This window comes from Pinus tabuliformis, chromosome X (genome assembly GCF_031772625.1).
Source record: "Pinus tabuliformis cultivar Carrire ecotype Pingquan chromosome X, CPIR1, whole genome shotgun sequence".
Taxonomy (NCBI): Eukaryota; Viridiplantae; Streptophyta; class Pinopsida; order Pinales; family Pinaceae; genus Pinus; species Pinus tabuliformis.
Window position 1 is genome coordinate 384,092,095 of NC_142308.1, and position 9,008 is coordinate 384,101,102.

Here is a 9,008-nt window from a genome sequence, read left to right on the forward strand (position 1 = left end):
AACAAACCTGCATACAGATATGGAAACTTTCACTACAAACAAAATTTCGCTCTCTGCAACCTTTAATGTTCATGCTACAAACTTTTTATTAATTCACTTAGATCACAATGTCATTATAATTACTGATTCATCATTATTAGTTGCTTTGATATTTACAACTAGTAAATTGATCAGGCATATATGTTAACATACTTTCAAATATTTTATATTTAAGTCTTCTCCTTGCTCCCTGGTGCACACCTGGTCAAAATCATATCACACATGTATATCTCATTACTTGCACACTTAACAACTTAATATCCATCTCCTTATATATATTTACCCTTAGCCAATACCTTAGGAAAATCCCTTGGTAATTTCGTTATTATTCTTTGACAGGATCAAATAATCATTTCCACTCCCATTACTATGGGCCAGTACCATGGTAGAGACTCATGGTAACCAGATAACCATGGTGCAGATTTTTCACGCGACTTTTCTTCACAGTACCTGCTTATGTATGCAAGCTTGCTTCACAAGACTCACGTATAACTTCTCAAACACCACCTTTATCATTTTTCCGTATCTAAACTCCCATTTCCCCATTCATACCATCTATATCATCTGCATAACCATCATGTTGATATCTTTATGAAATAGGTTTCCTTCAAGGACAACACATTACCCATAATTCCAACAAGTTATATTGAGATGAATACAAGCATGAATCTCAATGTAGATGGAGCACAAATTTCAAACTTGACCTGAGTAGAAAAATATGCAAACTGGACGATGTGTACAATTGAAATAATTGTCTTCTATAACCCCAATCTTGTTCAAACTATAAGAGTAGAGAATTGAATCAATTCAATTGTTAATCGCTTGAAAAAACAAAATATGGGTGAAAACCTGATTTGAAAGTTAAGCGAGAATATATAAATGTTGCAGAGAAAGCACAAAGAAAAGCTTAAGGGAATGAAAAGAAACAGCACAAAAACTAGAGAGCCTTGAGAAAGAGAGGAAATAATAAATAAGTTATAAAGGATTTATGGTTGTAATATGTGTGTAAACACTCTGCCATATTTTAATCATTCTAAGGCTTACAAGAAAAGAGAAGGAATTCCTCAATTGTTTTTGGAGGATCAAAGGTGAAAGTTCCAAGTGCTATACTAGAACACATGGATGTAGGGAAATGAAGGAGGTAGAGAAGTAGAATAAGAGTAGTGGTAATGGAAAAGTGGTAGTAAAAAAGTTAAGATAAAACAAATAATGGACAAAATCAGTAGCATAGGCAGAGAAGGATTCACGAAAGAAAATTTGCCACAACATACAAGGAACTAGAGGATAAGAATAAATATCAAATGAGATGCAAAACATAGCTATGGGCATGAGGTTGCATAAGGAGGTGTTGGATGAAGTGTAGTTTGAATAAGAAATTAAGATGGAATGTCAGTGCAATGTGAAACATTACAACACAATTTCGTAGTTATAGTCATATTGGCAGAATTGTGAAGCATTACCTATGAAACTGAGGAAGCATGGCAGTGTGCGTTACATTGCTTGAAGGCATGGAAGCATGCATTACAGAGTTAGTAGAGAATAACCAGTTATACAGAGGTTCAAGATGACAAGGATGGCTGACTCGGTAACAATGGTGGAATGAATGGAACATACTCTCAAATTATCTATAACATACCTGTGCGAGACAGACAAAGAGGTCGGTCATGGCATAGGTCATGCCACATAAATAATACGTCAAGTGAAAAAAAATGTTAATCCACAAAAATTAATGCAACTCATGATAAGTAGAAAATGTAACACATAAATTATTTGTTGTGGGGTGATTTCATAAATACAATGCATTAACCATAATATTATTGCAGTGGCATAATTACAGTGAATTAGAAATCTAAATAAATCTAAAGCTAAATGTTCATTGTCATGCATATGAAGTGGAACTATTGCCACACTTTCAAATTAGTGTTAGTTGAAAAGGAGATTCAAGCACGTGCTCGTGAATAAACCTCTTAATTTGACACCAACTTGCTTAGTACAGAAAAACCTACTGAAAGAAAGGGCCAAATGTCTCTCCCTAACATCAACAGTGGGAGCACCTACCCAAGTTTTCGTCTGGAGCAATCCAACGAAATCAAAACAGCAGAATCAACCACGGGTTGACAACTAGGGCTAGTACTACATTATATCTCGCCAGATGCCTAGATACATAATTTGGTATCAACAGTCAATCCCAAGAATAATACAGGTCACCATTGCGACCAACCTAAATATTATTCAATTTGGTTATGTGAATATTACTCAATTTCCCAATGTGATGCTTTTTTATAATTAGAATATATGAATTTTCAATGGGAATCCAATCCAAAGAATAATATAGGCTACCACTATGATAAACCAAAATATTATTCAATTTTCTTTGTGAATATTTGTTATTTGGTCACTATGAAAGACATTTTTATATTGGAATATACCTCCTAGCACTACAAGAAAAAAGGTCATTCATGAGGGTTATGCCTGTGACGGATCTTTAAGGTCTGTCACCAATGTCGCATATGGTGACCTCTTTAAAAAAACATTGTTGTAAGTGTATATAGTGATGGTCCTTTAAGGATTGTCACCAAATCCATTTTCAATGAAACTTTTGGTGAGGGTTGTTAAAATCCTATCACTAATTCTCTCTTTGGTGACACTTTTGGTGACGGTCGTTAAAGGCCCATCACTAATTCTCTCTTTGGTGACACTTTCTAGTGGTGATATTTTATTGACCATCACCAATGATCTTTTTGGTTACTTTTGGTAAAAGTCAATAAATGTTCGTCATAATTGATCATTCCAATGAGTTTTTGATGAGGCTTCATGCCTATGGCAGACCTTTAAGGTCAGTCACCAATGTTGCATATGGTGAAGGTATTCAAAAAATTGTTGTTGTAAGTGTATATAGTGATGGTCCTTTAAGGTTTGTCACCAAATCCATTTTCAATGACACTTTTGGTGAGGGTCGTTAAAGGCCCATCACTAATTCTCTCTTTGGTGATGCTTTTGGTGAGGGTCATTAAAGGCTCATCACTAATTCTCTCTTTGGTGGCATTCTAGTGACGATCTTTTATTGACCCTCACCGATGCTCTTTTTGGTTACTTTTGGTGATGGTAAAAAAATGTTCATCATCATTGATCATTCCAATGAGTTTTTGATAATGCTATGTACTCGTTACTATATTTTTTTTCAAAAGATAACGATTTAAGACCATTGTTGTGGAGTATTTTTCATTATGTGTCCAAGGTCATAGTGGTTATAGTCAGTCAATTTGCTAAGAAGTAATTAGTGTGTATCATTTCCCTCAAGTCATAAGAATATAGTTTTCCTATGAGTCAACATATGCTTCATCTCTATTAGGTTTATCATCTAGAAAATTTCCTTTAAATAAAGTTCCACTAGTGTGTGTAGGAACTATATTATTTAATACGTAATCAAGCTCTGTCAATTCTATTAATGAGAGAGACCTATCACTCGGTTGCTTATTAGCAAATTTCCTCTAAATAATGTTCCACTAGTGTGTGTAGGAACTATATTATTTAATACATAATCAGGCTCTGTCAATTCTATTAATGAGAGAGACCTAACACTCCTCAACACTCATGGCACACCTTAACATGCTTTGGAACAGTACACTAACATTCTTTGGCACCTCGCATGTCTTGGAACATCTTTATACCTGGAACATATTTGTACCTAGAACATCTTTCCATGAGTAGGATGCACAAGCACATGTTGGCATGCCCTAGCATATCATATCACTCCCCTATCATGTGTTGGCATGCCCTGTAGTTTGTATCATGCCCTGGAACACCTTGGCATAATATTGCATTGACAAACATTAGCACATGGCACACATTGGCACTTGGCATGTATTGGAACGTATTATTAGTGTGCATAGCATGCCCCTTTTGAAAAAGATAAAGTCTCAACTTACTAACCCTCTTATTTTTTCATTTCCTTACATTTTAGCTTGGTTATTCCTTTTGTTGCCTTGAAACTCCTTGATGCATATTGACATACTCTGGCATCCTGCACGTCCTAGCATGTCTTAGCACCTAGCATGCTTTGACACTATTTGGCACATGTTAGCACACCTCGGAACTACCTAGTGTACTCTAGCACTTCTTGACATGCCCTGATATTCCCTGGCATACCTTACCCATGCTCAGCCTACCTTGTCACTCCCTGCTTGGCATGACAGCTAGCACTCATTGACACTCCCCAACACACCCTCATATTCATTCACTCCATGAATTTTGACCTAGTGCTCCCTTATGCTTTCCTCCTACTCCCTAACACTCCTCAACATGCATTGGCACTCTCTAACACACCTTAGCACTCTCCGATATGCTCTGCCACTTCATAGTATGCATCACACTCCCTAATGCACATTGGCATTTGGAAATTCCTAGCATGTTTGGCATGCGTTGAGATGACTTGGTATGCTTTGGCATGGTTTAATATTAAAGTTATTTGAGATCAGTTATTGGAAACCAGATGAGAAGAAACAGAGGAAGATTTGGCACTTAGAATGCATTGACACTTGGCACTTGGCACCTATTGGCACCTAGTGGTTGTGTGCCTAGCATGCCCCTCATGGAAAATGTAAATTGATGACTTATCAACCCTATTATGTGCTCATTTCCTTATAGTTTAGCTTTTTCCTCCCTTATTTTGCCTTGAAAATCCCTGGCATGCATTGTCACACCCTTGTACATCTTGACATGCCTTAGCACTTGGCATATCTTAGCTTGTTTGACATGTCTTCGTACTATCTGGCACATGTTATCATGCCCTAATATTCCCTAACACACCTTGGCAGTCATGATCTCACAACTAGCATTACATTTTTCCATGACATGGGAACCTTACATTCACTACAATACCTTGGCACTCCCTAGTTGTCATGCCCTATGTTATCCTCCACAATGTCCCAGGTTGATGAGGAGGTCAACAGAGGTAACCACAGACCAAGATTTTAGTTTGGTAGCTAGCCCTACCAAACTAGAGAGGGCTCTCTCTACGAAATCACAACCAAGAGATGAATGGAATGTAAAGGATTTTAGGCTAGATAGTTAGGCTCAGGTGGGTTTTGGAAAATTTAGGGTTTTGTTGATGGATAAGAGAGAAAAACCTAGTAGCTAGGTCAGAGGATCAAAGGGTTACAACAGAAAAGATATAAAGGATCAAGGTAGCATTACTTTTGTGATGGATCTTAGGGTTTTTCGGTGTAGTGTAGTGTTTAGAAGAAGCAAAAGGTCTTAATGAGAATGAAACATGGATTCATTAAGCAAGAAAAAAAGTAACAAATAATGATTTTTCCATCAAAACAGATCTTTGTGCAAAGAATTATGTTTATAAATTGTAAGGAAAACAATTAAAGAATTGATGAATGGAAAGAGAATATGAATATCTTTCATATAAAGCTATAACATAGAGAAAACAACATCACAAACTTACTGCACATGAATTCCTAGATAATAGCTGCAAATTGTGTCCTTTGATTTCCATAAAATGTCCAAGTACAAGCTACAATAGTTCTCTCCTCTAAAATCCAACCCGTTATATCACTGAGAAACTGATACATAAAGACCAAAACAACATCTCCCCACTCTCAGGGGTCAAATCCATGACTCTAGGAACTGTTCGATGAGGTGTTATAACCAAACCCTAATGTCTAGGGAAGTTAAAAACAACTTCTACAATTAACTTTGACTCCAACCTCTCTCACAAATGAGGTCAAATTTACATCAAAACAACTTACAAAGACTAACCACCCATTATTTAGATTTACTTTTATCCCTCACATTAATCTACTTCACCCTTTTGACTTTTACCAAAGTCAAACTAGGAATTACAAAAAATTACACAGTGAAAATATTACAAAAATCTTAGAAATTTCCAGGTGCGCAGCGAGCTGTTGGAGGCCATTTTTTAGTGCCTTTCGGAAGTCAAAATACAGATTTAAAGCCTTTTCTAGAAATTTTTGAGTGTTTAGATGTCTTTAGAGTACTTTTGCACTCAAAAAGACCCATTTTTGGTTGAGATATGACCATTCTCCCAAGGTGTCTCTAGGTGCGCAACGAAATGGAAAAAGAGGGGCAAAAAGGTCATTTTTGGCCTCTTTTTTGCAAATTTCTAAAAACGGAGCCCTAGATTAGGAAAGTGGGAAAATGGGTTTTGAGAGGGGGTCATAATATTTCAAAAAATTATGATTTTCCATCATTTGGATCCCTAAGGAAAAAGTGCAGCGTGAGGTCGCAGTGCTCCTAGACATAAAATTGCCAAAAAATTGCAAGTCTGCACCAGTCTGCACCAAAACAAAAACATTTCTCCAATTCCTCCCAAAATTTTTCTAGAGATTCCTAATGAGGTATGTTATGTAATCATGGATGCATCAGCAAGAAAATCTAACTTACCCTTCTCCTCTTGGCTAATTAGAGTTTCCTTGAGTTTTTCCTTCAACTACTTGTTTTTGACATTGGCAACCTGATTCCTAGTGTAATAATGGATGACCATTTTATTTTGCAACTTGTTATTAATATTTTCCTTTTCAAGGAGTTTCTCAAGGTGGAAATTTACCTTTTCAAGCCAAAAATCCCCGTCCTCATTTATTTCCATGGCAATCCTATCTTGAGAGGTCAATTCTTCCATTGATGGCTTTTGTTCTCTTTCCCTCTAAAGTGCCTTCCTAAGACCCATTTTCCTTGGTCTCTTCCTTGCCACATGTCCTTCATGCTGCTTAGTGGCCTCATGGTCCACCACTTCCTTTCCTTTCATCTCTTGTTTCTTGGCTTTGAATTGCTCTTTCTCCATGGCTAGATGTTTTGCCTTAAGTTAGCTGTTTTCTTGCTCAAGGAATGAAATGATGAATTTGGCCCTTTCCAAATTGTCCTTGAGCTCCGTGATCTTAAAATCCTTCTCTTTGATGACTTGTTGCATGGTTTTATGCTCATAATGTGCCTCCAAGTCAACTAGGTCAAAGTCATGCTCAATGGGCTCCACATCATGCAAAGAAGCCTCGTGATGTGATGGTGATCCTTGTTCTACTAATGTAGTAGGCTTGACCCCTTCCTCAGTTTGAGGAGAAAAAACAAGCCTTCTGCCTCTCTGATATGTCTTGGCCACCTCAGGCTTAGGTGCCTTGGAAATTTCATCATGTGTTCTTGATTACCTCACCTCCATGGGATGTACTGGCATGGTTTGGTACTAGCTTGGTGAAGTGGTTATATGCGTTTTCAAAGTTGCCTCAATGAAGGTGTCCCATGCCATGTTCTTCTCTTTCAAATAATGGATTGATATAACCTTTATCAGGCTATGGTGAAAGAGGCTGGGATAATTCACTTTTCCTTTCAATTGCACCCTTTTAGACATTTTGGTTAGGCTCCTATACAAGTAGCTCGACAAATTTAGATACTTGGCAGCTGTAAAGTGCATGAGCAGGCTTATGTGGTATTTATATAGCCTAGAAAATCTACCCTCACCTGTCAAGAACTTCATGACAACCTTCATCAATGGTGCATATCTCTCCAACAAGTATCTGAATAGGAAAACATGTGAGTGAGCTCCTTTTTATTGTGATTTCAACTAGGGTTTGTACTCTTCTAGGTCTAGGTTCATGCCTTTGAACCTGTTTTCACCATGGTTTGGTATGCCTGTAGCTTGAGAGATGGAATCCACTAAAAACATGAAATCATTCCCTGCAATGGTGATCTTGTCTTCCTTCAAGGTGAAGGAAAATATACCTGTGAGATGCTCATGGTAACCTACTTCCTGCACTCTTTGACAAAACCCTAAACAATTGACATCTTCAAAGCATTTCATGACAAATGGGGAGGAGGTGATTTCATTGCAATTATAGGGCTCAAACCTCAGTATCTTTCCCCCCTTGTTGTACTTCCTCTTCTCTAATGATGATGATTCGGGCTCCATACTTCAAACCCTAGCTGAAAGGCAAGCAAAATAGTGAAATTTGTTGTTGTGAGGGAATGAGGTGGTATGATGGACTTAGGAGTTTCCTAAATTTGTAAGGAAATTTAGGAGGGTAGGGGATGATTTCAGTGAGTAGGGGAAGAAGCAATTTTGGGAAATGAGTGAGAGGAGGGGGTGGAAAAGGCTGAAACACAAGCCTATCCTAGAAAGAGATAGGGTAGATTAGGGTTTAGAGGAAAATGATAGAAAATGAGGGGATAAGACTTTGTGATGGATGGAAATGGTGATTAGCTGCAAACATAGGTGTAGGGACAAGGAATTTATGGTTTAGGGCAGCAACTCATCATTTGAGGATCAAAAACATGAAAGTCATGTAAACCCTAGAAGAAGAAGTATTTGATCATTTTGTTGACATATGAGGCAAAGGAGGACACGAAAACGATTAAAATTACTTGTTATAGAGCCTGGAGGATGAAATGACTGAAGAGTAGCATTGAAAAAATGAATTTTGGTGGTTGAACAACAATTTTGGACAACTATGCCCCATGCGCAGCGTGCTATCCAGGTGCACATCGAAGGCTCTCTATGCACAACGAGAGTCAATTGTTGCCAGTGAGGGCTATGGAATCACAATTTTTTGCAAAGGAGAGGGGGGAACTTGATGCTAGGATGGTAGACAAGTGGAAATAAGTGTGAATGAGCTCCTCCATGTGCTTTTATAATTTTCTTTTGGTGTCTAAGTGATTAATGAGGTAGGATGGCCCACCCCACCAATTGACTTTCTTTTTTAGTTTTGTAGCCTTAGGACCTCTTCTTGTAACTTTAGAATGTTAGTAACATTATTACATCTAAAAACATAAATTACATTTGAAATAAAGTGTTATTGAACAAATTTACCTATTGTTACTCCTCATTGCTGAATTTATACATGAAATGACTGATTTTGTGACATTAAGCCTAATGACCTAATGGTGAAACTGAGCTGAATGGAGACCATGATGATGTGACTAAAGTGATATTAATGATGTTTTCATGATGGTAG